The sequence below is a fragment of the Zea mays genome, chromosome 4, assembly GCF_902167145.1.
Source record: "Zea mays cultivar B73 chromosome 4, Zm-B73-REFERENCE-NAM-5.0, whole genome shotgun sequence".
NCBI classification, from domain to species: domain Eukaryota; kingdom Viridiplantae; phylum Streptophyta; class Magnoliopsida; order Poales; family Poaceae; genus Zea; species Zea mays.
Window position 1 is genome coordinate 97,956,692 of NC_050099.1, and position 26,991 is coordinate 97,983,682.

Sequence of the window (26,991 nt, forward strand, 5' to 3'; positions counted from 1 at the left end):
TTCGAGTGGGCGTCTGCAGCTTGAATAGGTGCGTCGAGCGAGCGGTTACTAGAATCCACACGTCGTGGGCGCTCAGGCGGGAGATGCAGTTGCGAGAGAGAGAGTGAGGATATGACATGTGGACCATCCAAGTACGGTGCGATGAGGCAAGGCAAAAAAAGGTAGACGGGGTAGTCACAGCAGTAGTAGCAGACACAAGCGGCATACCATTCGCGAGAAGACGTGGTTCGGTGATCTCGTGAAAAAGGACACAAGATCTGGGACATGTTCGACAAGAGAAAGAAATATATAATTATTATAGAGTTTGCAAAATTTTATAGTTTTCGCAATTACCACATTTTAGGTATTTAATTTAATATTAGAAAAACTAAAATTCATATTTAATACTCGAAGAAACATTTCGAGGGTTCTCGAAAGTTTTCTAGAAACGTAAACAAGATAATCCGATAAAGTTTGAAAACCTTTGCACTTATAAATACTATGCAACGACATGAATGCAACAATCAAAGCTTCTCCAAGATTTTATTTTACTACGCTAACAACTTATATATATACCTATTATGTAATAATTTAACTCTCCATTATTTAGAAAAAAAGAAGAAAAGCAGGTCAAGAAGAGAGTAACACCTGAATTTGGTCGATATTAGAAAAGAAATTTTATACTCCCAAATTCAGGGTGTTACAAGTACCCCTAAAGTAAAGTGCATCCCTAGTTACCATAGTTTCAGTTAACTGAACTGAAATCTGAACTCACAGACTGACAGAGTAACTTGGGGATCACACTACTCTTTTTGTGTGGAATCAACCCAAACTCATTTAAAAAGACTTCCTCTTTAACAAATGAAATTCATTTTTGGTATAAAGATCTCAGCCCAAAACTGTCTAGAACAGACACCACACAGCTCCCAAAGTTGAGCCAAGCACTAAAATTCAACACTGGTTACTATTCACCATCTGAAATCTTTAGGCGTCTGACAGCCCATCTTTAGCCCTGTTTTTCTATAATTTTTATTTAACACCAAGTTCATCTCCCTTAATCAAACTTGTACTCTAATAGATACTCTACAACTTTTCTATAATGAGTATGGCTCAATACTCCACTGATCATCCACAAAGAAACCCCAAAGTTAGACAAATCACACCAATTTCAGTGAGCTGAAATGAGACTGTCTGAATCCAGATTTAAAAACATTGAACCTTTAGACCACTGTTACTGCCAGTTTCATATGGCTCTAGGGGTAGGATCCTTTATCAAACTTGCACACCAACACGTGGTCTTCCACTTGGTTTCAATACTCATAGCCCAGAACTATATAGATCAACCCTTAAGGAGCTTCCAAAACTGCTTCAGATTACAAAATCAGTAAGGCTGAAATGCCTGAGACTAAACATTTCATCTTTAGGCCCCATTTTCTACCAATACCATATGGATTTAGGGTAAGGTGAGTTAATCAAGTTTGTACACCTGGTGTAGCTCTACAAATTTGATATAGTGATTATCCTCAAGACTCCATAGATCAAGAGTTATAAGGGTCCAAATACAGCTAGTTGCTAACATTTTTAGGAATCCAAACCCTAGGTCAAAACTACTTGTGAGTTTTTCTCCACCTTTTGCTATAGAACTTGAAAATCTCTACACATGAAAGCTGTTTGGTATAGAAAACTCTATAAGTTTGATATTTTGAGTTTTGGCAAAATATGACCAGATTACAAATTTCACTTTTGGGATAAAAACTGGAGTTCATCAAATGAGCTCTCTGCTTACAACTAATCACATCATCACACTTAGAGTTTTCTTAAGCCTAATAAATGCAATCTAGATTCATTACAATCACAGAGATGCCGATGCACATGATGCTATGCCAAGTTTTAGTTTTTAGTAACACTAGGGGTGTTACATCCTTTCCCCCTAAAAAGAAATCTCGTCCCGAGATTAAAGCTCGAGGCTAAGTAGTGGAAAAGGAAACGCGTCACAATCTCATTTCCTTATTTCTGTTACAAGGCAGGGGTGTGGGTGCCCCTGTTGATTTACATTAGGGATAAATTACAACAAACTTAGGACATATAGGATTCTATAAACTTTGGAAACTGACTATGCAGGAAATCTTCGGATTCCCACGTTGCTTCATCTTTGGAATGCTTATTCCATTGTACTTCGTAGAATTTGATAGCCCTTCTACGAGTAACCCTTTCCATCGTATAGGCTTCGTCTTCAATATTTTTCTGCGCCCTAAGGGCATTACTAAGAATCAAGCCCTGCAAGAGAAGGAAAGAATTGAGTATGACAAATGAAATACCTCATTTTCAAATTCAAAGTTAACTTTTATACCTTTATGCTATTGTATGCTAGGTTGTCAGCAAGTTCATCCTTCGATAAAATGGAAAGTCCGTCTTCCAGCTTCGGGAATCCGATGCTTTTACCTATCTCCCGGCAAACGGATATTTCTTTGTTATCTGGGAGACAGTACAGAAAATCTTCTTCGTCACTACCATTGAACACTAACGCCCCATTCGGATATTTCAATTTTTGGGCGTAGCATTTCTTCTTGGAATAGTTCTTTTCCCGAAGCATGACGAATAATGTAGTCAATGCTTTTGTTCAAAGCTTCGGGAGCAGGAGCTTCGATCTTTTCAGATGCAATCTGCTTTGTCATTTTTTCCTTAGGATCAGCAGGCTCTATTTCGGTGGGCACTGAAGGCCCAGCTTCGGCTTGAGTTTGAGCTAGCGCAGCTTCAGTTTCTGCTTGCCTAGTTTTGGTTTCGGCCTACGTTTTTGTAGTTTCAACAACTTTCTTTGTAGTAGCAGGGCTTAAAACTTTCGTAGTTTCCAGCACAGCATCCAACACGTTGGCCATTCTCCTCCTCTTGGGAGTTGCAGCAGAAGTCTTTTGCACCTTTGGCAGTGTTGCCTCTGTCGGAGGGCTCAGAATTTTTGGCACTTGCATCATTTTTTCAGCCTTTGACCCTTCAGCCTTATCAACCTTATCTTCGACTGCCTTGACTGTATGCGTCTTCGGCATTACGTTCGACTCTTTGGCGCTCTGTGTAATCGAAGCAGACTGTGTTGCTTCGGCTGCTGGAGTGGACCCTGCGCCAAATTCAGGCACCACGGCCGGTTCAATGTAACGCGATCGGTGGGTCAGAACCTTCACCTTTTTGCTGTTCGGCACAGGCTCAGTTGGGGTGACCGAAGCAGCAGTCTTCCTCTTTTTCTATTGTCCTCGCTGTGGGTAGCGATAATCGGGGTATATGAAGCCGATCACATCAAAAACCCTGTTTAGTCTTTTCTTCCCTCGACCTCCAAAGGCTGTGGACAGAGCATTATCTTCGGCCTTGGAGTAAGCACCAAGCAACTCATCACTGGTAGCTTCAATACACTTCAGCCAATCGTCGTTTGGCTCATCAATCTTCTCCCTAAATCTGAAGGTATATTTCAGTCGGACCAGACCACCATCACTAGAATCAGTGGTGGTCTCCTTTGGCATTTCCTAGCTTTCCACAAGCGGCCATACCCTAAAGGCTATATGTTCTTGAATCAAATATCTTGTGCCAATAAAGGAGCAAACAGTGCTGAAAGACCTCTGACACGCTTCGACAGTGTCATCAATTTCCACCTTCGGCCTTTGGAGGCCGAAGCGGGACCAGATGGGGCGCATGATGATTTCTTTAATGTCTTCCCTTTCCTTTAAATCATTATTCACATAAAACCACTCTTCCATCCAGGCCCTAGGCCATCTCTTTCGAAATGTTGGCACCGGGTGGCTTGCGTTAGGGCGAGCAATAAATCCATAACAACCGAAGTTGTTGTGGTACTGTTCTTTGCCAGTAGCCTTCGTCTCATATAAAAGTTTGTGCATACTGCAGAAGCACTTCGCGCTTGGCTCTAACCCTTAACTCCTTACAGCCCAGACAAAAATCCCCATCCTCATTATAGCTTCGGGAGTGATCTGATGAAGGAAGATCTGGTAGATTTTCAGCACTTCAACTACAAACTTGCTTAAAGGAAACCGAAGTCCAGCCTTAAAAAAGCTTCGGTAGATAACAACTTCATTTTCCTCAGGAGCAGGGACGTTGTTGTCTCCGCCAGCCCTCACGATAGACATGTACCGAAAGTACCTTCCTCTCATGTTCTCAAGATGACTCTATTTAATGGTCGATTTTCCAAAAACAGTATGGCTTGGTCGCCAGGGCCGGTCTTCAGAATCTTCATCTCCACTTTCCACATCATAGCTATCGCTGTCACCAGTATCTTCAGATAAATCTTCCAGTATCTCTTTAGTAATCTTCTCTGTGTTTGTCTTTGCCATCGACTCAATAAATCCAGCAATATAAGGATCCACAACCTTCTTCTCCTCAAACAACTTCGTCTCCTCAGTCAGCTTTTCCTTCTCAGTCATTTTTCCCCAGACATGGTAAAAACGCGTCTTTTAACCGAAGCTCAAAAAGCTTGAAAATCTAGCGAGCGCTAGTGAGCAAGAGCTAAAAGTTTGAGAAAATAATGCAAATGGCAGAAACAGCATATCAAATGCAGCCGGTGTGAGTTCATATTTATACGCCTAGTACGTACGGGTGGGCATTTTAAAACCGAAAACCGAACCCGAACCCGAACCGAACCTGAATAGACCGAATTGTCGGTCTATTCGTGTTTACGTGTTCGGTTCCTATATGTGCTATATTTCGGGTTATGGGTTCGGGTTCGGTTCCTAACCTTTAAAACCCGAATAGGCCTAATAACCCGAAATATAAAAAAGCTCATAATATGTGATGGTATTATTATATGATTTATAAACTTATTAGCTAGAAATAATGATATCATCTTAACGATAGTATATATATCTTCGCATGCTAATTTTTATAGTCACTTGTTGTAGTAATAGTACTTTCAATGAATTATTCATTGTATATATTTTAACAAAATATACTAGTCTCTCTACAATTTGGGTCTATTCGGTGGATCGAATAGACCAAACCGAAATTGTGAGCCTATTCGGGTTCGGTTCCTAAAATATTTTTGCAAAATTTTGGTTCTCATTTTTCAGAACCCGAAATTTCATAAACCCGAATAGACCGAACCGAATTACCCTAATAGACCGAATGCCTAGTCCTACTAGTACGCTGCAACTTGGAGGGCCCCGTCTGTCATTGATTGTTGCTATTCTAGCAAAGAGAAGGTGTTTTTTCAGACCTTCGACTTAAGGCCTTCGTTCACGTCGCAGTTTGAATTCGTTGTTATTACAAATTAATAATGCGAGGGCCTACTGTTGGGGGCCTTCGTCTTCCGAAGGTCCTCAAAAACATGATTAACAATGTTTCCCAAGCATAATGTAGGTACAGGAACCTTCAAACTCGGGATGAAGTTATACACAATATAGAAAGCAGGGTCGGAACGAAGGTTGAACCAGCGCCGAAGCTGCGCGCAAGGAAGCTTCGGCTTAGTAGCAGAAAAAAGAACCGACTTAAGGAGGAAAAGGCTATCTAGTCCTCGACAGATTGTTCTTAAGTCAATAGTGAATATGAAGGGTATGAATGTAATTTTACACAGGCTGCGTCCTGTGCCTATAAATAGATGAACAGTACCCTCGTACTGTTCATGCTGACTTGTACTCGCTCGTGCGTCACGCTTGTACTTTCACCTTCTATCAAGCCGAAGGTACAAATGTAATTCAATATTGTTCTTATTCATCCATGATTATATAATAAGGACATGTAAATAATGTTATGTGATTATTCATATTATTCTCTCATGTTTCATATGCTTCTCCTTTTATCAACGTAAACTGTTATGATGAAGGTATGTCCTTCACGACCTTCGTCCGAAGATCGTTATATTCTAAGGGAAATAATGCTTCGAGGGACGAAGGACATTAACCATTAACTTCTTTCTGTGTTGCCTTGTTCTTAATTCATAGCATTTAAGAACAAGTCCCCAACAGATTCTTTCTTCTATTTCTTTCTATCTTCAACCATTCTCCCAATTTAGCTTCTCATATACACTATAACTCATATAATTAACATTTTATATCGTTTTTTGAAGTTTCAAAAGATATATAATATTTGTATTATCATAATATACATTGTTGTCCGGTTATAGAGCTTGAAAAAGATTAATTTTATAAATGTACATATTGATTAGCGAATGGGGGTAGTTGGAGCTCTTCCTGCTCACATGGAAATTTTCATGCCTCCCCCTCCACCCGGGGACACATGGGGGCGCCGTTGGAGCTCATTTCCCCTGTACGTACACCCTAAAGTCGATGGAGGGAGGTTCTTAGTGAATCGTTGGAGGCCACTTTAGGAACAGTTTGGATATCGAGGACTAAATTTTAGCCCGTTACGTCGGATGTTTAAATACTATCTAAAAGTATTAAATATAGTTTAATTATAAAATGAATTATACACATAAGACCTGAGCAATAAGATGATTTTATTAAAGCTAATTAGTATATGACTAGGTGAGTGTTCGTGCGTTGCGACGGTATACAAAATATTCGATAAATGTTAGTGCACAATAATTACATGGAAACGAACAACATATATATCAACACCAATATCTGACATATGAGGAGTGGACATGTCAGTCAGTAATAGCAAGTGATTGTTCCCTAGAAGCCGTGAAAGGTGAGATTAGGAAGAAGGGATATTGGGGAAGTAATCTTTTATTTCTTAATTGCCAAATGTTCGAATACAAGAGAAAAATAGGCATTATGCCTTCTAACAAACATAGATGGAAAATCTCCTCAAAATGAGACAGTGGTTTCTGGCTGCGGTGACTCGGTCTCCATCGATGATTTGTTGCAACTCAATGTTCAGCACCTTGAGACAGTGGTTTCTGGCTGCGATGACTCAGTCTCCATCGATGATTTGTTGCAACCCAATGTTCAGCACCAGATTAAATTGACTTTCGCTAACATCGTTCCTATAAATTAGACACAAATCAGCTTGATGCTATAACAAAACAGAGAAAATAGAAGTGGCCAAATCAAAAGAAGAGAGAGTATAACCATTCAGTTTAGAATCACATGAAATTATCTCATACAAGGGAATCATGGTCAAGGTTTTGCTCTTTCTCACACAACATTGAATTATCTCAAGTTGTCCTATAGTGGTTCTGATCTGAAATTTAAAATGGCAACAGATGCAAAGGCATCGACAACTATGAATTGAAGCCCAAGGGAAATACCTTCAGGAAGTTTTGCAGCAGGCCCAAGAGGCACTTGGAGAACATAATTTGGGCCCTACAAACCTCAGATGCAAAAATAAAAATGTCAGAGTTAGTTTCACAAGTATCAAATGAATTCTTCAGTAATGTGATTACAGATGTAAAAGGAAGTTCAAGTGTGCATAAATTAGAGCCCAAACAAATCGAGTTTGTTGAAACTTCAACAAATAGTTATTTGTCTGTTGTTGAAGGATTCAAGGAGCACAGACTACATAACCATGGAGTACTAAAAGCATATGATGAGACAGAACAGCAGTATTCGGAAAATGGAACTGAAAATAAATCACAAGTGAACACAGGATGGAGGAACTGATGTTCCATGCTCCATACACCAATCTATATTATTATTTTGTTCCAGTTATATTATTATCTGAACATGGATTGGGTTGAAAACAACTCCTCTTGGATCATAAAAAATATATAACCAAACTAAACAGTGTAACCCCTATCTGTATTTCATGGATTAAAACATCACATGATGTAGTAAACTCTATAGAACTACTTGTGCGTCCAAAAAAAATCTTGCGCAAGAATATAGGATAATCTGCTATCAAGCACATAGAGACATAGGAAAGTTGCAGGCTTGAATGAAGCACTGAATAGAAACAAGAATAAATACAGCTAAAAATGTATGTACTGTCTGAATAATCTACTTGCATCACAAGCGACTTCAAGCTCAGCTCTGTTCAGCTTTTGGGCACCTGAATACAGGAAATAGACCGGTGATCTCTGTGTAATTGCCAATGCAGAAAGTCAACCCTTTCAAACTTTTGCGTGCATTCACTTCCCAGGTGTAAAGTTATGTAAGACAATTTTTACCTGATATGAGGTCCTTCTGAATAGGGCCACTTAGCCCTGTCCTCCAAGGGGCTACTGGTGTAACCTTGATGCATGTAAAACAACATGCAAGTCAGTACGAGAAGGTTATACCATAAGATATGATGTGGCCTAAATTGATAAAAGCAAATACAGACTAAATTGGCAAGAACCTAGATGCTAAGTGGCAGAGACATGGAGACATGGATCTAAAACAATTTGTTGATTTTGTAAGTACGAAACTGTCAGGAACTCAGTCTGTGATATACATCCAAAGCTCTACTGAATCTGAGTTTCTGTGAGGAATCGGCAATGTTGTGCATTGACCCAAGGTTACTGAGCGATGATAAAAAATAGCTATAAGGATTAAATGAGGGTTAGCGATGCCCAAAATCAGGGTAGCATTCCCAAAGGTTTGGCAGAGAGTCTAAATTTTGTGGAATTGCCAAAAAAATGTACCGACTAGAGGACCACTCCACTCCAGATTGTACAAATCAAGGAGGACTTACCGGACCTAACAGCAGGTCGTGGAGCCTCGTGCGCCTTGCTCCGCGGCACGTCCTGGCGACAAGGCGTCTTCTGACTCTGGTGTCCACGCACACTCCTCTCTCTTGTGGTTAGGCAACGGGAACTCTTCTGACTCCGCGTCCGCGCCCGCTCGAGCACAGAGGCAGGGAGTGAACTAATCTGATTTGACAAGAACAAAAGAGATACTATGTTTGGAAAGAAAATGTTACCTGTGCAATGCTATACAATCTTATTATTTTGAAACAATTTCATGACCGAACTTTCATATACTCAAACAAAAGAAAAGAAGCAAGTGATACAAATTGTTTCTTGGTACGGACAACACTTAGGATCCCCTTCTGCCTAAATTTCTCTTAAAATCTATCATTTCTGGTGCTTCAGTCCACAAAACACCCAGAGAAACTATGTTTGGAAGTGGATTGCATGTTTGTGCGTGGACACCCAAAGAAACTATGCTCTGGTGCCCATCAAATTAGGTAGGTTTTGTGCTACAAGTGTGCACACGGATGTAAAATCAGCTGGCATACCGAGCAATAGAGGGTAGTCCTCTGATGCAAGCCACATCGTCCACAAGGCAACACGTCTCAACTTCAACCTTTTAATCTGATCCTCGTATTTCTTCCTATCAGGTCCTTTACCTGGAAATTTTGGAATACATGAAAAACTAAAGAATGCTTGAACTTTGGTCATTCAAGTTAATATAGCAGAATGGATTATACCTGTAACAATAAACAGTAATCTTGGGTAGACAAATTGCTTCCCATTCTTGATATCAATCCAAAGTTGCTCCTCATCCGTTGAATCATCTTCACCTAAAGCTGCAGCGACACATCTATCGTACATCAATACTGCTTCCAGAAGTATGCTGAAATCTTCATCTGGCGTCCTAAAAATATGTGCTAAAGGTTTATTTCCTTTCTCATATTTGAACTATTCACTCGATAATCACGTGCAATGAACACAAAGAAGGCTATATCAATGACTGCATGGTTCAAAAGAGCAGACCAGCTTGTGCTGCTCACAAGTGCCGGTCTATTAGACTTCAATAAAACTTCACCGTCAATCTTACTGGCGAAGACAGTAATGTTCATGTCTTCCCATACTTCCTCTGCGATGTATGATAAGGCAACAAGAAATAAATTGAAGCGAAATAACCAAAAACATCAAAATGCTCTAGCTAATTGATGAAAAACGTACCCACTGATATGCATTTGGCATTGCCCATAGCACTACCGATGGAATTCCCTAGCCTGCTAAACAACTATTAAGTGCTGGAAGGAGAAAAATAAAACTCAAAATAGATGCTCACCCCATGTTTCTCCATCAATGAAGCAGGGTGGAAAAAATCGGGAGATTGATCATAAAGAACCGTTGCTCTGGCATTGAAAGCTATATTAGTACAGGCTAGAAAATGTGAAGAGCAGTTCATATATATGAAGAAAACTATGTTTAAATTTTGATCAGTCTACCTGATTCCCCAATTTTGAGCAAGTTCATGTTGCATTGCTTTTGTAACACAAAAGGCACCATCAACCATCTACCTAAAGTACTTCTCAAACCTATCGAATAAGAAAATGTTACTATATTAACAGATATATCAAGTGAAGGAATAAATTTCTTGAACACCAGGTTATATATGCTACGTTAATCTCAACAGAAGGTAAACAAACAAGGTAAAATAGATTAGCAGAAATATATTTTGACAATAATGTGACTTCTGCTATGCGACAACCCCGGCAATGTATATCCAAACTTATGTCAATCAACAATAAATTTAGCACCTCTCAGCCAGCTTGCCAGTTTTACAACAGCCAGTGTTGGAACAGAGGGTGGATTCTATTGGAGAAAAGATAAACCAAAAATGAAATTAGGCCTCCTGTTGCATCACAAAGAATGTTGTTGAAAATTTTGAGGCTATGTCAAGAGGGGGGGCTTCTGTAAGCATCAAACAAAAGGGACTCGAAGAGACTGCAATCTAATAACTCTGGATATACATTGCTGTTAAATTGTCAGCTTCACAAATGTGCTACACAAAGCCTAATCAGAATGAAAATGTGTCAGAAATATGAGACCATATCCACCACACAGCATGATATCCAGCTTAAGACATGCACAAAAACATGATGCTAACATTAGCAAGTTTACTATATTTATATGACATCTGATTACAAACATATACTGCAAACACACAAAGATATTGAAACTTAAGCAACTGTAGATAAGTAACTAATTTATAAAGCAAGATGAGTAAAGAACACACCTTAAGAAGATCAAACACCTTCTCACAAATGTATTTCTGTCTGATTGTAGCACCTCTTTGCTGCACTTTATCTGGATGGACACAAAGGGTTGCCTTCCTGTATGCCTTCTTGACACTAGCAGTTGTGATAAGGTCTGTGAGGGGAACTGCCTGCCAGCCACTGTCTGAACCAAGTATCTGCCCAGAAGAAGAAAAAATGCATGATTGGACTGGTGTCTGATTCCAGTAGTTGAAGTCAAATTCAAAGAAAGGGCCTCTAGAGTTGGTAGATGGTCTGAGTAGTACTCCTCAGGTGTTAGGTTTGAGTAGTATCAAGAGTGAACCTCCAACGAATTGGATTATGCATGCATACTGAAATAAAAAAATATACATGCTAAGAAAATTCTCAAAACAGATAAGATGGCATAAACATAAGTAATAAATTAGTGGGAGGCATGACCTAACACATGGTGCTTGATTTTTTTCCTTACAAACTATTAATGTTTATGCTTGACACTCTTGAACGATATTAACATGAACAAAAAATTATATATTATACACAATGTGGTAAACCTGGTGTATAGTAGCTAACCATTTCTTGTGCTGTCTGAAATGAATTTACATATGATTCATTTTTTCACTGGAGCACCCATGATTAGGAGTATTATTTATTGGCAATCTAATGATGGGCATAAGTTTCTGATAAGAACTAGTGGAAGTCCTACAGTAACCAAGATGTACATGGTTCAAACAGAAGTCATATAAGCCAAATCATGTACATATTGCAATGTGGACAGCAATGCTCGCACATTTCCTTCTTTTCCATTTGACCATCTCTTGACTTCAGGATCAAGAAATTCAGCAGTCTCTGTATCCAAAAGTAAAAAGTTCATGGATAACAAATGTTATTTAGAAATAGAGGAATATGTTTTTCTTTCCTGATGACCAACTATCTTACATGTTTCTCAGCATGCTCCCTCTGCACCAGAATATCCCGCATGTTCTTTTCAGCAAGGGCTTTCGCCTGAAAATTGGTAATGATGAGGACTGCCACAGGCTAGGCAAACAAACAAGTAGAAGGCAACATAGCAATAGCATTGGAGTATATCGCTCGCTCAGCTGTGCGTTGGTGCCTTTCCAATTTTGCTTTATGTCGTAGAGCTGACTCAACCTCAACTACTATAAATAGGGAACATGACCAGAGCAAGTCAAGTCCCATGTTTCAAATAAGATAACACTATAGAAATATTACAGAAAAATCAGATAAAAATTATATGTGATATGAGATTAATTATAAATCAATTCCTTGCAGATAGGCATGCTTATTACATACTTATATGTGGCAGAAAAATCATGACGACAACTGTGCCCAAGCCCCAAGCTTAGTGCTGATCCCTTTAGCTAATCTCGGCTGGGAACAGCCTAGATGTGCGTGTAAAGAACATGGTGGTTATATATACAGCCTCGAAACAACTAAGCTTGTGTCATTAAAAAATATTAGTCTTCATGACACCCTGCACATAGGCATGCTTGATTATTTGAGTTTGGGTGTATAGATGGCTGGCATTTACAATTGTCAAAGCTTTCCATAAAAAGTATAAAACTATTAAGGTTTTACATAAAAGGTTTTTGTGCCACCTGAGTAGAATCAAGAGGATAATGATCAGTAATATATTTGTCCAGAGTTGCAAGAAAGCTACTAAGAACCGGAAGATATGCAGTACAAGGCAGTGAGAAAAGGCTGTTAATTCCATAGACAAAAGTGGCGTTAATTCCTTGACCAAATGCAATTTTGTTCAAGGCTGTTAATATGTTGGTTATTCCATTATCTGAGGACCACGAAATCAACCACTAAACATAGTAGATTCTCCTTGCACTTCCTGTATTGATTCTAAAAGTTATAGTAGATTCTATGTCGACCAAGACATTCTAAAAAAAGGTGATTCCGAATATGAATATATGATTAGTTGTTCCATGTTTTTAATATAATATACTATCCACGACAGGTGCCAGATGCAAAACCACAAGTATGTAACAAGCATGCCTATCTGCAGGGAATTGATTTATAATTAATCTCATACCACATATAATTTTTATCTGATTTTTCTGTAATATTTCTATAGTGTTATCTTATTTGAAACATGGGACTTGACTTGCTCTGGTCATGTTCCCTATTTATAGTAGTCGAGGTTGAGTCAGCTCTACGACATAAACCAAAAATTTGCAGTAGGATATACTTCTAGCATGCCTACTTGAACTATTTTGCAGTAGGATATACTTCTAGCAATACCTTCAACACAAGAATACATGCCTTTTCCATGCTTATTATAAGTTGTCTTCTGAGATGATGCCTCATGTTGATTGTCCTGTGTCAAGAATGCGGATTAGAACAATATTTATGTTGTGTATGCAACAAAAAGATGATGCCTCATGTAATCATAGCAAAGCTACCAGCTTTTCATGTCAATTTTGGTGCCAGCATGGGCAGAAATAACATATAACTGATGCTTCTTGTCCTGAAATTTAGAATTCAAAAACATTAGCACGACGACAAGTGCTCCAGTCAGAACTATATTTTAGAACTATATTACACCAGTTGCCATAGATATACCTTTAAGAGTAATTTTTACTCAAAGCACCTCCTAAATGGCCAACACCCAACATGTTTGGCCTACCATAGCCAAAAAGAAAGTAAATCAGTATACTCACGGTAAATCAACAGAGACCACTACAGAACAAAGTGTGGCGGATGACTCAATGTTCCTCCACTGTCAACACAACAGGGTGATGTGCCTCTATCCACTCTTAATAGGACTATAGATTTACTTATAAAAAACTAAATTATTTACTTTACGAGCATCGATAAACAACACACCATTCTCCAGCTCAGTCCCTCCATGGCATGCTCAACTACCACTACTAGATACAACTACTGACTTCACGAGCCTCCCTACAAAGACGAAATCCCCAAGCTGTCAGTAGGGTCGTCGGAAGTTAGGAACAGACCGAACGGATCAGGTGGATCAGGGGCAAAACATGGTTCGGAAGGACTAAATTAGGGGAGGAACGAGATAGTCTAGACGGGTTAAGCGCCCCACCGAACGTCGCCTGCTGTAACAACATTACCTTGGCATTGACACCATCAGATGCAATCCTACCCTCGCTCTTGGACTTCAGATACTCAGCACGGGTGAACTTGGTGAAACCCCTGAAAAATCAAGACATTGCACCAACCAAGTCAAAATCAAACCTTTCATAAATGTTGTGACCTGAGGGTTCAACAGCAAGGCATCTTCATTCCCACATAGCACTTCATGTTGCAGTTGATCTTTTGTTGGTCAGGGAACTTAAACTTGGCACGACGGAGAGCTTCCTAAGCATGATTATCATTGCTTTCTTAAGCGTGATTTGTTGGTGGATTGAATGGTGGGTCACGCGTCTCCTGGCGAGTCGGAGGATGGGGGAGCGAGATTAGAGGCGGGGATCGGTGCTCCCAGCTCCTGCGCGGCTAGGGAAATAGACAGGGGAGGCGAGGATCTCGAGCGGGACTGGGATGAGCGGCGCCGAGGCAGGGGCTCTCCCTCGCCCTATGCGCAAGGATTGCTGCACGCCATATGGCTGGACGGGGGCGGGGTCGGTGTCACGGGGGCACTCCCTCGCCCTATGCGCAACGGGTCCTCGGCGGGTGGATAGAAGACCAAGAGACATGGTGTGAAGGCATTTGCTGACTCACCATGTCGCGCCAACGACGGAGATGCCGATGGCGGAGAAGGTGCTGGAGGCGGCAGTGGGGCGCAAGCCACGGAGCGTTGCGTCACCGTCACCATCCCACGCGAGCATCGTCAGGAGGCGGTTGCAGTGTGCAGGGAGGGCCGAGGATGGAGACGATGATGCCGATGGCGGAGAAGGTGTAGGAGGATGTAGTGGGGGTGCACGCGGGCGAGGAGAGGTGCAGATCCGCCTACTGCCGGGGCCAAGGTGAACGGGGCGGGGGCACGCACGGGGGTGGCGGCGCCACGGAGGCACGCTAGCTGTGGACGTGAGGGAGGGCGTGCATGACGAGATTAGCGGGGGGTCCACGCCTCCGCAGAAGGAGCTTGGCTGCTAGTGCCGACCACCGGCGCTATGGAGGAGCTCGTCCAGTCGTCCTGCTAGGCGAGCGCGCGATCTGGGCGGAGCTCGGGGTGGTGACGGCTCCAGGCGTGGTCAGATCCGATTGGCGCCGGCGGCCCGAGGCAGCAGAGCGTGGTCCCTAACCATAGCGACGAAGGGGGCATAAATGGCGGCGTGGGAAGGAGGTTGGAAGATGGGTGACGGAGATGGCGGTCGTATCGATTGTGTGAGGGGGAGGGCACGAGACTGGGCGGTGGGGGCAGGGCGACGCGCGCGGGGTGAACCAAAGCTGCGGGGTGAGGGCATCACGCGCGCGGGGTGAGGAACGCGGGCGGGGGCGCGGGCGGGATTAGCCGCCGGCGAGGGCGACGCGCGCGGGCGTGATTCGCGGGCGTGAGGAAGACGCGCGCGGGGGCAAAAAATCGCGGGCGGGGGCACGGTGCCGTGGTGGACGCCCTCCGTCCACCCTTAAGGATTAGTAGAGATTCGTTCCTGTGATGGTACACTAAATGTTTACTAATTATAGATTTGTCGGCGTTTTGACCCCGGGGGGTCCCTAGACCGACGAGTGAATTGTTGTCGCGTGCCCCAGCCCAGATGGGTCGACGCGAGACGGAGCGCGGAGGGGGGAAACCAGAGGGAGACAGGCGTAAAGGGGAAACCCGCGGCCTTCGTGTTTGTCCTGCGCCCAGGTCGGGTGCGCTTGCAGTAGGGGGTTACAAGCGTCCGCGTGGGAGAGAGCGAGAGGCTTATGCGCGACGTCCCGTTCCCCCGCGCGGCCAACCTTCTCGTACGAGTGCCCTGGACCTTCCTTTTATAGGCGTAAGGAGAGGGCCCAGGTGTACAATAGGAGATGTAGCATGGTGCTAACGTGTCTAGCAGAGAGGAGCTAGTGCCCTAAGTACATGCCGTCGTGGCAGCCGGAGAGGTTTTGGTACCCTGTTCATGTGATGTCGTGGCCATCGGAGGAGCGCTGGAGCCTTGCGGAAGGACAGCTGTCGGGGCTGTCGAGTCCTTGCTGACGTCTCCTTGCTTCTGTAAGGGGCTGAGAGCCGCCGTCGTCACAGAGCATGCGGGGCGCCATCATTATTTGTTTACCGGGGCGAGCCAGATGGGACGCCGGTCTTGTTCCCCGAAGCCTGAGCTGGCTAGGGGTAGGGTAATGATGGCTCCCCTGTGACGTGGTTGGTACGAGCCCTGGATCGGGCGAGATGGTGGCTCCTCCGAGGTCGGGGTCGAGTCTGTCCTCCGAGGTCGAGGTCGAGTCCGAGCCCTGGGGTCGGGCGAGGCGGAGTTCGTCGTCTTCCGGGGCCGAGCCCGAGTCCGAGCCCTGGAGTCGGGCGATGCGGAGTTCGTCGTCTTCCGGGGCCGAGCCCGAGTCCGAGCCCTGGGGTCGGGCGAGGCGGAGTTCGTCGTCTTCCGGGGCCGAGCCCGAGTCTGAGCCCTAGGGTCGGGCGAGGCGGAGTTCGTCGTCTTCCGGGGCCGAGCCCGAGTCCGAGCCCTGGGGTCGGGCGAGGCGGAGTTCGTCGTCTTCCGGGGCCGAGCCCGAGTCTGAGCCCTGGGGTCGGGCGAGGCGGAGCTTCCTATGGCGCCCGAGGCCGGACTTGGCCGCTGTCAGCCTCACTCTGTCGAGTGGCACATCAGTCGGAGCGACGCGGGCGATGCTGTCTTCTTGTCAGGCTGGTCAGTGGAGCGGCGAAGTGACTGCGGTCACTTCGGCTCAGTTGACTGAAGGGCGTGCGTCAGGATAAGGTGTCAGGCCACCTTTGCATTAAATGCTCCTGCGATGCGGTCGGTTGGTGTGGCGATCTGGTCAAGGTTGCTTCTCAGCGAAGACTGGGCCTCGGGCGAGCCGAAGGTGTGTCCGTTGCTTGAGGGGGGCCTCGGGCGAGACATGAATCCTCCGGGGTCGGCTGCCCCTGCCCGAGGCGGGGCTCGGGCGAGGCGAGATCGTGTCCCTTGAGTGGACCGAGCCTTGACTTAATCGCACCCATCAGGCCTTTTCAGCTTTGTGCTGATGGGGGTTACCAGCTGAGATTAGGAGTCTTGGGGGTACCCCTAATTATGGTCCCCTACAGTAGCCCCCGAGCCTCAAAGGGAGTGTTAATACTCGCTTGGAGGCTTTTGTCGCACTTTTTTGCAAGGGGACCGGCCTTTCTTGGTTGCGTTTCGTTCCGGTGGGTGCGCGCGAGTGCACCCGCCGGGTGTAGCCCCTGAGGCCTCGGAGGAGTGGTTTGACTCCTTCGAGGTCTTAATGCGTTTCGCGATGCTTCGGCCGGTCTGGTTATTCCCTCATGCGAACTGGCCGTAGCCCGGGTGCACAGTCGAGTCCCAAGTTCTCAGGCTGGTATGTTGACGCTGTCAACGGTTTGGCCGGAGCCGGGTTTGCGAGAGCAGCCCCCGAGCCTCCGCACAGAGCGAGAGGACGGTCAAGGACAGACTTGGCTTTTTTACATACGCCCCTGCGTCGCCTTTCCGCAAGGAGGAGGAGGGAAAAGCGCCATGTTGCCCTTGGAGGGCGCCGAACATGGTGTCTCCAGTGAGCTGCTAATGGGTAATCCGAGTGGACGCCCGTGCCCCATTCGTTAGGGGTCGGCTAGTGGCCCGGAGGCGCGCTCCAAAAGTACCTGCGGGTGATTTGCCGGACCCGGTCCCCTTTTGACGGGGTCCGAGGGCTCGATGCCTCCCTCTGGTGGGATTTCGTTACAAAATCGTTCCCGTCAGTCTCGGAAATGTCCTAGGGTACCTCGGGAGCATAGCCCGAGCCTTGGTTATGTATCAAACGTACCCAGGGTCATCCCTCGCTCTGCGTCTGAGGCGGCTGTCGAACCCTTCGGGGGCCAGCCTACAAACCCCTGATCAGTAGTGGGCGCGGAGCCCGAGTGGCCTGAGGCGGCCGTTGAGCCCTTTTGAGGGGCCGGCCTTCGAACCTCTGACCAGTAGTGGGCGCGGAGCCCGAGTGCTCTGAGGCGGCTGTTGAACCCTTCCGAGGGGCCAGCCTTTGAACCTCTGATCAGTAAGGGGGCTCGGGGCCCGCTTCCTTCGCGGAGAAGGATCCCTTTTGGGGTATCCCCTTTCCCGGTCCCTACGGCAAGAGAGAGAAAGAGAAAGTGGAAAAGGATACGAAATCGAATGACGTGGCGCACCTTTTTTGACGCGGTCATTATGGCGGAGGTGAAGCGTCGCCTGCTTCGCCCGCCAAAGGTGCCGCTCGTCCTGCCGCAGAGTTAATGCGACGGGACGAGTGGTTCACATGGCGGCCGTTGCGCGTGCGCGAGCCGTTCGAGGAACGGGCGTTTCGTTTTGAGTTTTGAATCCCGCGGCGGGTTCGGGCAAAGTGTTGAATGGGTCTCGCCTGGGCGTTTATATATTCGGGAAAGGGACCGGTGACGGTTTTTTACTCTGCTACTTGCCTCCTTCTTAGGTTTTCGCAACCCGAGGGAATAGCCAGAGAAAGGAAACCGCTCACCAAGTCCTTTCCGCCGCCACCTCTTCTGCTTGGTGATGGCCGACCGGGTGACCTTTGTTCCGCCGCGCGACCCCTGGCCTTTCTCCACCGTCACGGCGGATGACCTGGAGGCCCTTGTTGCTGAGGGTTTGCTTTGCCCTCTCTCTGGTGACTCGCAGCCGGAGTGGATGGCCCCTCCGAGCGGAGCCGCCCCGTCCTCGCCGTCGGGGTATGTCATGAGCTTCGTCTCCTTTCACGAGCGGGGGTTCGGAGTGCCGGCAAGCCGTTTTATGCGGGCGATTCTGCATGTCTACGGGGTGGAGCTGCACAACCTCAGTCCTAACTCCATCTCGCAAGGTTTGTGAAGGATACTTGGGGATTGACCCTCACTAGGACCTGTGGACTCATCTCTTCTCCGCGGAGCTTTTTGCCTCACCGACGGGGGAGAGAAGGGTCCGCACGGCAGTGCGGGCTGGTGGCTGCATCCTCCAGCTGAGGCAGGCACGGGCACCGTAGTATATCCCCGCCATCCTTGCGTCCTCGAACAAAGGGTGGCAGCGCCGGTGGTTCTATCTCCGAAATGACGACGGGAGGCTCCCATCGTTTTCTCAGCGAGTGGTGACCGTCGCCGTCGATAACTGGCGCTACGGGACCCCGCGTGACAGACAAAAGAATCTCCAGCCCCTTCTGAAGGCCCTGGAGGAGTTGCGGAAAGGAGGGCTCACCGCTACGGGAGTGGTTGCTGCCATTCATCGTCGGAGGGTGCTTCCCTTGACGGAGCGGCGGTTGCCGCTTTGGGAGATGACGCCGGGGGCCGACTTGGAGGGTTTGCGAATGTCCTCGGATCCCCTTCCCGTCGACGACCTCCACAGGCGGGTAGCCGTCACGTTGGGGAAGCCGGACGCCGGCGCCCTTTCCCAGCCCTTGATGCGTCCTGACCACGGGTGCGTGTGCTTGGTGAGTGTCCGCTCCTTCTTTTTCCTTGCGTCGGATTGCCCTTGATTCTCACAGCCGAGACTTTTCGTCTGTCTCCAGGAGGTAGAGCATCACAAGCCTTCCCTGCCACCGGTCCCGGAAGACGCGGTGGACCGAGCTACGCGAAGGGTTGCCACGGAGAAGAGGAAGGAGAAAAAGGACGCGAAGAAGGCTCGGGCCCGCGAGCGGACGCGGGCTTGGGACGCCTTGGAAAGGCTTTGTCGTCGGCAGGAGAGGGATGGGCTCCCGAGGGAGCCGTCGCCGAAGACGCCTGACGACGACGACGTCGATGAAGACGACGATATGGCTGCCAGCCTTGGCCTCAGCCCGGATCTGAGGCTGGGCCAGGGGTCGTCAAGCCAGCCCTCGAGCGGGCTGGTGCCGTCGGTATCCGGGGCCGGGACGTCGGGGTCCCGGTCCGAAGAGCGGGGGCAGACCGAGGGGGTACTTGACCCCTCGGCCAGAGAAGTTGAGGTGACCCCGGGGAGTCAGGCCGAGCTGCCTGTTCCCCGAGAACCGTCGCCCGTGCCGGCTGCGCAGGAGGGCGATCCTCGGGTCGTCGTGGCTGCTTCTGGGCAGTCCGTCCCTCGGGTGCCTCGGGCGCCCAAGGCGAGGACAGTACCGAAGCTGGCAGCGGGGCAGACCTCGGCGGTACCCTCGGGAATCGAGGTTCGAGAGACCTCCCCACAGGCACGATTGATCGTGGCTCGGAGTGGGTAAGTATCTTAGGATATCTTTGTCCAGGCTCCTCCTTCGTATGTCTCGACCCTGATTTTCCTTTTCTCCTTAGCAAGCGGAGTCACGGTTCGACCGATCTGGCTCCCCGGAAGGTCCTTAAGACGGCGTCAGCTTCCGCAGCTAGTGCCGCGCCGGGCCTCGCCGGCCAGCTGACCTCCTCGCAAGACGCCCCACAGCGGGGGGCTCAGGCGGCACCAGTTGCCGTGGGGCGTGCTCCCGAGGCTGACTCTTCTGTCGAGGCGGCCGTCACGCTGGGGGAGGCTGCTGGCGCGGCCGTGGCCTCGGGCCCACCAGACATGCTATCGGCGCTGGCGCCGGCTGCTGCCGAGGCCGTTGCCGTTTTGGCCGTGGAGCCACCCGTCGCCGCCGATGCTGAGATGGCCGAGGCATCGCTACTTGGTGCCTCGGAGGAGGGAGGTGCGGGACCGCGACCCGTCCCATCGAGCGGCAGCCTTGTCCCCGCGCGGCGCAGTTCCGAGGGGCGGCGCCAGTTGCTTCGGTTCCGGACCCGTGGGGCCTCGGATCCCCTCTTCGTTCTTGACGATGAGCGGGAGGAGCAGTCTTGGGACGGGCTTCGTGAGTGTGCCGAGGCAACGGTGGGGTCGCTCCGGTCGACCTTGGAGGTCCTTTGCAGGGACGTTCCCAAGATCCTCCAGGTAATGATTTCAGGCATACCTTTCTCGTGATTAAGGCGTTCTTTGTGACGCCCCGCTTCCTTTCCTCAGGATCAGACGGATCTGAGCGCCGCCAAGTCGTCGTTCATCTGCCACGAGGTCGATGTCTGGGGTTCGCTGCGGTCCCTGAGGACCACGCTCGCCAGGGCTACCGCGCGCCTCTCCCAACAGAGCGCCGAGGTGGCGGACCTTCGGTTGCTCTGTGTCGATCTGGGAGCAGAGGCAACGGCGGCACGCGCAGAGGCGCAGCGGCGGCAGTCGGAGCTTGACCAGGTCACCGGCGAGTGGGACCAATCTCGGGGCCGGGCCGTCGAGGCCGAAAGCCAGGCTGAGGCTCTTGGAGTCCAGTTAGCCGAGGCGTCTGCTCGGGCCGGAGCCCTTGCAGTAGACCTAGCCGTGGCCCAAGCCACATCCTCGGAGCAGCGTGCCCGAGCCGGAGGTATGTCTTGGTTGTTTTAAGTTTTTTGTTTCAGCTCGGTTCCTCAACTTGTGTTTGAGGTCTTCTGCTTTGGCTGTTCGCAGAGCTCGAGTCTGCCCTTGATAAGTCCACCAAGGCGCTTGCTCAGGCGGCCGAGCAGAGGGAGGCCGACCACGCGACCATGTCCGAGGCCATCTCGGCCTTCTGCCGGGTCTTTGGCTTCGATGACGTCCCCTCAGGAAGCTCCCCTCAAAGTCGCCTGCAGGCCTTGGGTGACCATGTGCGTGGCAGACTCCGCGAGGCGCTGCATCACGGCGTCAGGCAGGCCTTCACCATGCTTGCTTCCTACTATGTCGTGGATCTGGAGCGGGTCAGCGAGGGGTATTGCCTCCCCGACAAAGATGAAGCCGCCCTAGCCGAAGTCCAGAGGCTCGACGCGGCCGCCGCGGGCCCAAGCGTGGTGCTAGCAACCACCTTCGAGGCAGAGATCCTCCCGCTTGCGCCATCGTCCGAGGCCGGGGCGGATCTTACCGAAGGTGGGGACGAAGCCGAGGGCGCGGCTCCTTCTCCGGGCGACGCCTGACTCTGCCGGAGCAGTTTTCTTTGAATGCATATGTGTCTTTTGCGGCCGCCGAGGCCCGAACACTTTATTATCGTAATATAAGGTTGTGCTTCTTTTCCTTCCGTTTTGCGTATCCGGACCCGTTCGTCAGTAGCTGGGTAGCTTGTCCAAGTAAGAGTCATTTTTCGTGGTAGGTGACGAGTGAGGTATCCGTATCCCAGAGGCGTAGGAGTCCCTCGGCTCGGTCGGCCTTGCCACTTACATGCGCCCTTATTCGTTTCTTGGGGTCCTGTTACTGATATAGCCGGGAGACGTGAAAGCCTTTTTGATGGAAGACTTTTTTCGAGGAAAATTTTGACGAGAGGGGGTTCCCCCCCTTCTAGCCCCAGAGGGAGGGTCGGGCTTTGCCGAGGCAAGGCTGACCCTTCCTTGATGGTTAGATTTCGTACGTGAACGAGGCGTATGAACAACTTGAAAGCATCTTAAGGGTAGAAGCGACGTAGCTGTCGGGTGTTCCAAGCGTTGCTATAGACCTCGCCTTGACTGTTTGCCAGCTTGTATGTCCTGGGCTTCGGAACCTTGGCGATGACGAACGGCCCTTCCCAGGGAGGCGTGAGCTTGTGCCGCCCTCGAGCGTCTTGTCGCAGCCGAAGCACCAAGTCGCCCACCGCGGTCGGCCAGTAGAAACCTTATCGGAAGGCGTTTCCAACAAGGGCTCGGGGCGCTGCGTGATGACCGCAAGCCCCCGAGTGTATTTCTTGTAAGAGCTCCTGGCCTTCGGCGATGGATATGCATCGCTGGAGGATGCCTGAGGGGCTGCGGTGGTAGAGCTCCTTCCCGTCCCCCAGCAAGACGAACGACTTGGCGCGCCGCGCCAACCGCTGAGCTTCGCCTCGGTCGAGGGGTAGCTCTCCTTGGTGGAGATATTGCAGGTACGAGGTCTGCCAGTTTCGATTAGGCGCGACCCCGCTCCGCTCTCCCTCGACGCGCAGTGCCTCACCCTCGGGGGCCGAGGGTGCCTCGGGCTGGGCCGAGGCCTTCTCGGGCTCGGGCGTGTCGTCGGTCTTGACTGAGGGTTGATGTAGGTCTCGGGAGAAGACGTCCGGGGGAATCGTTGTTCGCCCCGAGGCTATCTTAGCCAGCTCGTCCGTAGTCTCGTTGTATCGTCGGGCGATGTGGTTGAGCTCGAGCCCGTAGAACTTGTCCTCCAGGCGCCGAACCTCATCGCAGTAGGCTTCCATCTTCGGATCGCGGTAGTGGGAGTTCTTCATGACTTGGTCAATGACGAGCTGCGAGTCACCGCGAGCATCGAGGCGTCGGACCCCTAGCTCGATGGCGATGCGCAACCCGTTGACCAGAGCCTCGTACTCGGCCACATTGTTGGACGCCGGGAAGTGGAGGCATAGCACGTAGCGTAGGTGCTTCCCGAGGGGCGAGATGAAGAGCAGGCCCACGCCTGCCCCTGTCTTCATCAGCGACCCGTCGAAAAACATGGTCCAGAGTTCCGGTAGGATCGTAGCCGTTGGGAGCTGGGTGTCGACCCATTCAGCCACAAAGTCCGCCAAGACTTGGGACTTGATGGCCTTCCGAGGGGCGAACGAGATTGTCTCGCCCATGATTTCCACCGCCCACTTTGCAATCCTACCCGAGGCCTCTCGGCACTGGATGATCTCCCCTAGGGGGAAGGATGACACCACAGTCATCGGATGAGACTCGAAGTAGTGTCGCAACTTCCGCCGCGTCAGGATCACCACGTACAACAGCTTCTGAATTTGTGGGTAGCGGATCTTGGTCTCGGACAGTACCTCACTGATGAAGTAGACCAGCCTCTGGACGGGCAATGCATGCCCCTCTTCTCGTCTCTCAACCACGATCGCGGCGCTGACCGCCTGAGCGGTAGCGGCGACGTAGATCAAGAGGGCTTCTCTAGCAGCGGGGGCACCAAGATGGGCGCGTTCGTGAGGAGCGCCTTCAGGTTCCCGAGGGCTTCCTCGGCCTCAGGGATCCAAGTGAAGCACTCGGTCTTCCTCAAGAGGCGGTACAGGGGTAGACCTCTTTCGCCGAGGCGCGAGATGAAGCGGCTCAGAGCCGCAAGGCATCCCATGACCCTCTGTACGCCTTTCAAGTCCTTGATGGGCCCCATGTTGGTGATGGCCGCGATTTTCTCCGGGTTGGCCTCGATGCCCCGCTCGGAGACGATGAACCCCAAGAGCATGCCTCGGGGGACTCCGAAGACGCACTTCTCAGGATTGAGTTTTACGCCTTTCGCCTTGAGACACCGGAATGTCGCTTCAAGGTCGGAAAGGAGGTCGGAGGCTTTCCTCGTCTTGACTATGATGTCATCAACGTAAGCCTCGACCGTTCGACCAATGTGTTCGCCGAACACGTGGTTCATGCACCTTTGGTATGTCGCACCCGCATTCCTCAAACCAAACGACATGGTAACGTAGCAGTACATGCCGAAAGGTGTGATGAAAGAAGTCGCGAACTGGTCGGACTCTTTCATCCTGATTTGGTGATACCCTGAGTAGGCATCGATGAAAGACAGGGTTTCGCACCCAGCAGTGGAATCCACAATTTGATCGACGCGAGGCAGAGGATAGGGAACTTTCGGACATGCTTTGTTTAGACCAGTGTAGTCTACACACATCCACCATTTCTCTCCTTTCTTTCTCACAAGCACAGGGTTGGCAAGCCATTCGTGATGGAATACCTCTTTGATGAACCCTGCAGCCATCAGCTTGTGGATCTCCTCGCCTATGGCTCTGCGCTTTTCTTCGTCGAATCGGCGCAGAGGCTGCTTCACGGGTCGGGCTCCAGCTCAGATATCCAGCGAGTGATCAGCGACATCCCTCGGTATGCCGGGCATGTCCGAGGGACTCCACGCGAAAACGTCAGCGTTCGCGCGGAGAAAGTCGACGAGCACTGCTTCCTATTTGGGGTCGAGCTCGGAGCCGATCCGGATGTGCTTGGAGGCATCGTTGTTGGGATCGAGAGGGACGGATTTGACCGTCTCTCTGGCTCGAAGTTGCCGGCATGGCGCTTCACGTCTGGCACCTCCTTGGAGAGGCTCTCCAGGTTGGCGATGAGGGCCTCGGCATACTCCACGTCGCATTCCTACGCGTGTCGGTACGTGGGGCCGAAGGTGATGACCCCGTTGGGGCCCGACATCTTGAGCTTGAGGTAGGTGTAGTTGGGGACGGCTATGAATTTGGCGTAGCATGGCCTCCCCAGCACTGCGTGGTAGGTTCCTCGGAACCCGACCACCTCTAACGTGAGGGTTTCCCTTCGGAAGTTGGAGGGAGTCCCAAAGCAGACGGGCAGATCGAGTTGTTCGAGGGGCTGGATGCGCTTCCCGGGAATGATCCCATGAAAAGGCGCCGCGCCTGCCCGGACCGAGGACAGATCGATCCGCAGGAGCCCGAGGGTCTCGGCGTAGATGATGTTGAGGCTGCTGCCTCCGTCCATGAGGACCTTGGTGAGCCTGACGTTGCCGATGACGGGGTCGACAACGAGCGGGTATTTCCCCGGGCTCGGCACGCGGTCGGGGTGGTCGCCCTGGTCGAAGGTGATGGGCTTGTCGGACCAGTCTAGGTAGACTGGCGCCGCCACCTTTACCGAGCAGACCTCCCGATGCTCTTGCTTGCGGTGCCGAGCCGAGGCGTTCACCACTTGCCCACCGTAGATCATGAAGCAGTCGTGGACCTCGGGGAACTCCTCTGCCTTGTGATCCTCCCTCTTGTCGTTGTTGTGGGCCCTGCCACCTTCCGCAGGTGGCCCAGCCTTGTGAAAGTGGCGCCGAAGCATGGCGCACTCCTCAAGGGTGTGCTTGACGGGCCCCTGATGATAGGGGCACGGCTCCTTGAGCATCTTGTCGAAGAGATTGGCGCCTCCGGGAGGTTTTCGAGGGTTCTTGTACTCAGCGGCGGTGACAAGGTCCGCGTCGGCGGCATCGCGTTTCGCTTGCGACTTCTTCTTGCCCTTCTTCTTGGTGCCGCGCTGAGTGGACGCCTCGGGGACGTCTTCCGGCTGGCGGCCCTGGGGCTGCTTGTCCTTCCGGAAGATGGCCTCAACCGCCTCCTGGCCAGAGGCGAACTTGGTGGCGATGTCCATTAGCTCGCTCGCCCCGGTGGGGGTCTTGCGACCCAACTTGCTCACCAGGTCGCGGCAGGTGGTGCCGGCGAGGAACGCGCCAATGACATCCGAGTCAGTGACGTTGCGCAGCTCGGTGCGCTGCTTCAAGAATCGCCGGATGTAGTCCCGGAGAGATTCTCCCGGCTGCTGGCGGCAGCTTCGGAGATCCTAGGAGTTCCCAGGGCGCACGTACGTGCCCTAGAAGTTGCCGGTGAAGGCTTGGACCAGGTCGTCCCAGTTGGAGATCTGCCCTGGAGGCAGATGCTCCAGCCAGGCTCGAGCGGTGTCGGAGAGGAACAGGGGGAGGTTGCGGATGATGAGGTTGTCATCGTCCGTTCCACCCAGGTGGCAGGCCAGCCGGTAGTCCGCGAGCCACAGTTCCGGCCTCGTCTCCCCCGAGTACTTTGTGATAGTAGTCGGGGTTCGGAACCGGGTCGGGAACGGCGCCCGTCGTATGGCCTAGCTGAAAGCCTGCGGACCGGGTGGTTCAGGCGAGGGACTCCGATCCTCCCCGCTGTCGTAGCGTCCCCCACGCCTGGGGTGGTAGCCTCGGCGCACCTTCTCGTCGAGGTGGGCTCAACGGTTGCGGTGATGGTGCTCATTGCCGAGGCGACCCGGGGCCGTAGGCGCTGTGTTGCGCGTGCGCCCGATGTGGACCGAGGCTTCCCGCATGAATCGGGAAGTCGCAACGCGATGCCCCGAGGGGTACCCCTGCCTTCGGGAGGCAGAGCTTTCGGCCCGTCGGACCGCGGCATCCTCCAGGAGATTCTTGAGCTCTCCCTGGATACGCCGCCCTTCGGTGGTTGATGGCTCCGGCATCGCACGAAGAAGTATTGCCGCTGCAGCCAGGTTCTGGTCGACCCCACTGGAAGCCGGTGGCGGCCTTGCCCTGACATCGTTGGCGATGCAGTGCTAGATGCCCTGGGGTAGATGACGCGCTTCTCCGGCCGGAGGTTGGCCTGCCCATTCCTGCCCGATGTCCCGGCGGAACGGCTCAAGTGTTCCTGCTCCCTCGTCGAGCCTGGCCTACATCTCGCGGATTTGCTCGAGTGTGAGTCCTGACCCCCCGCAGGGACTGGGACCACAGCTAGCTCCCGAAGGATGTCAACGCGAGGCGCAGGCCTAGG

General features: G+C 50.3%; 1 pseudogene; it reads right to left on the reverse strand.

The window, feature by feature from the left end:
• Positions 1-7,895: 7,895 nt before the first annotated feature.
• LOC109945778 (UDP-glycosyltransferase TURAN-like) lies at positions 7,896-10,724 on the reverse strand (annotated as a pseudogene).
• Positions 10,725-26,991: the final 16,267 nt, after the last annotated feature.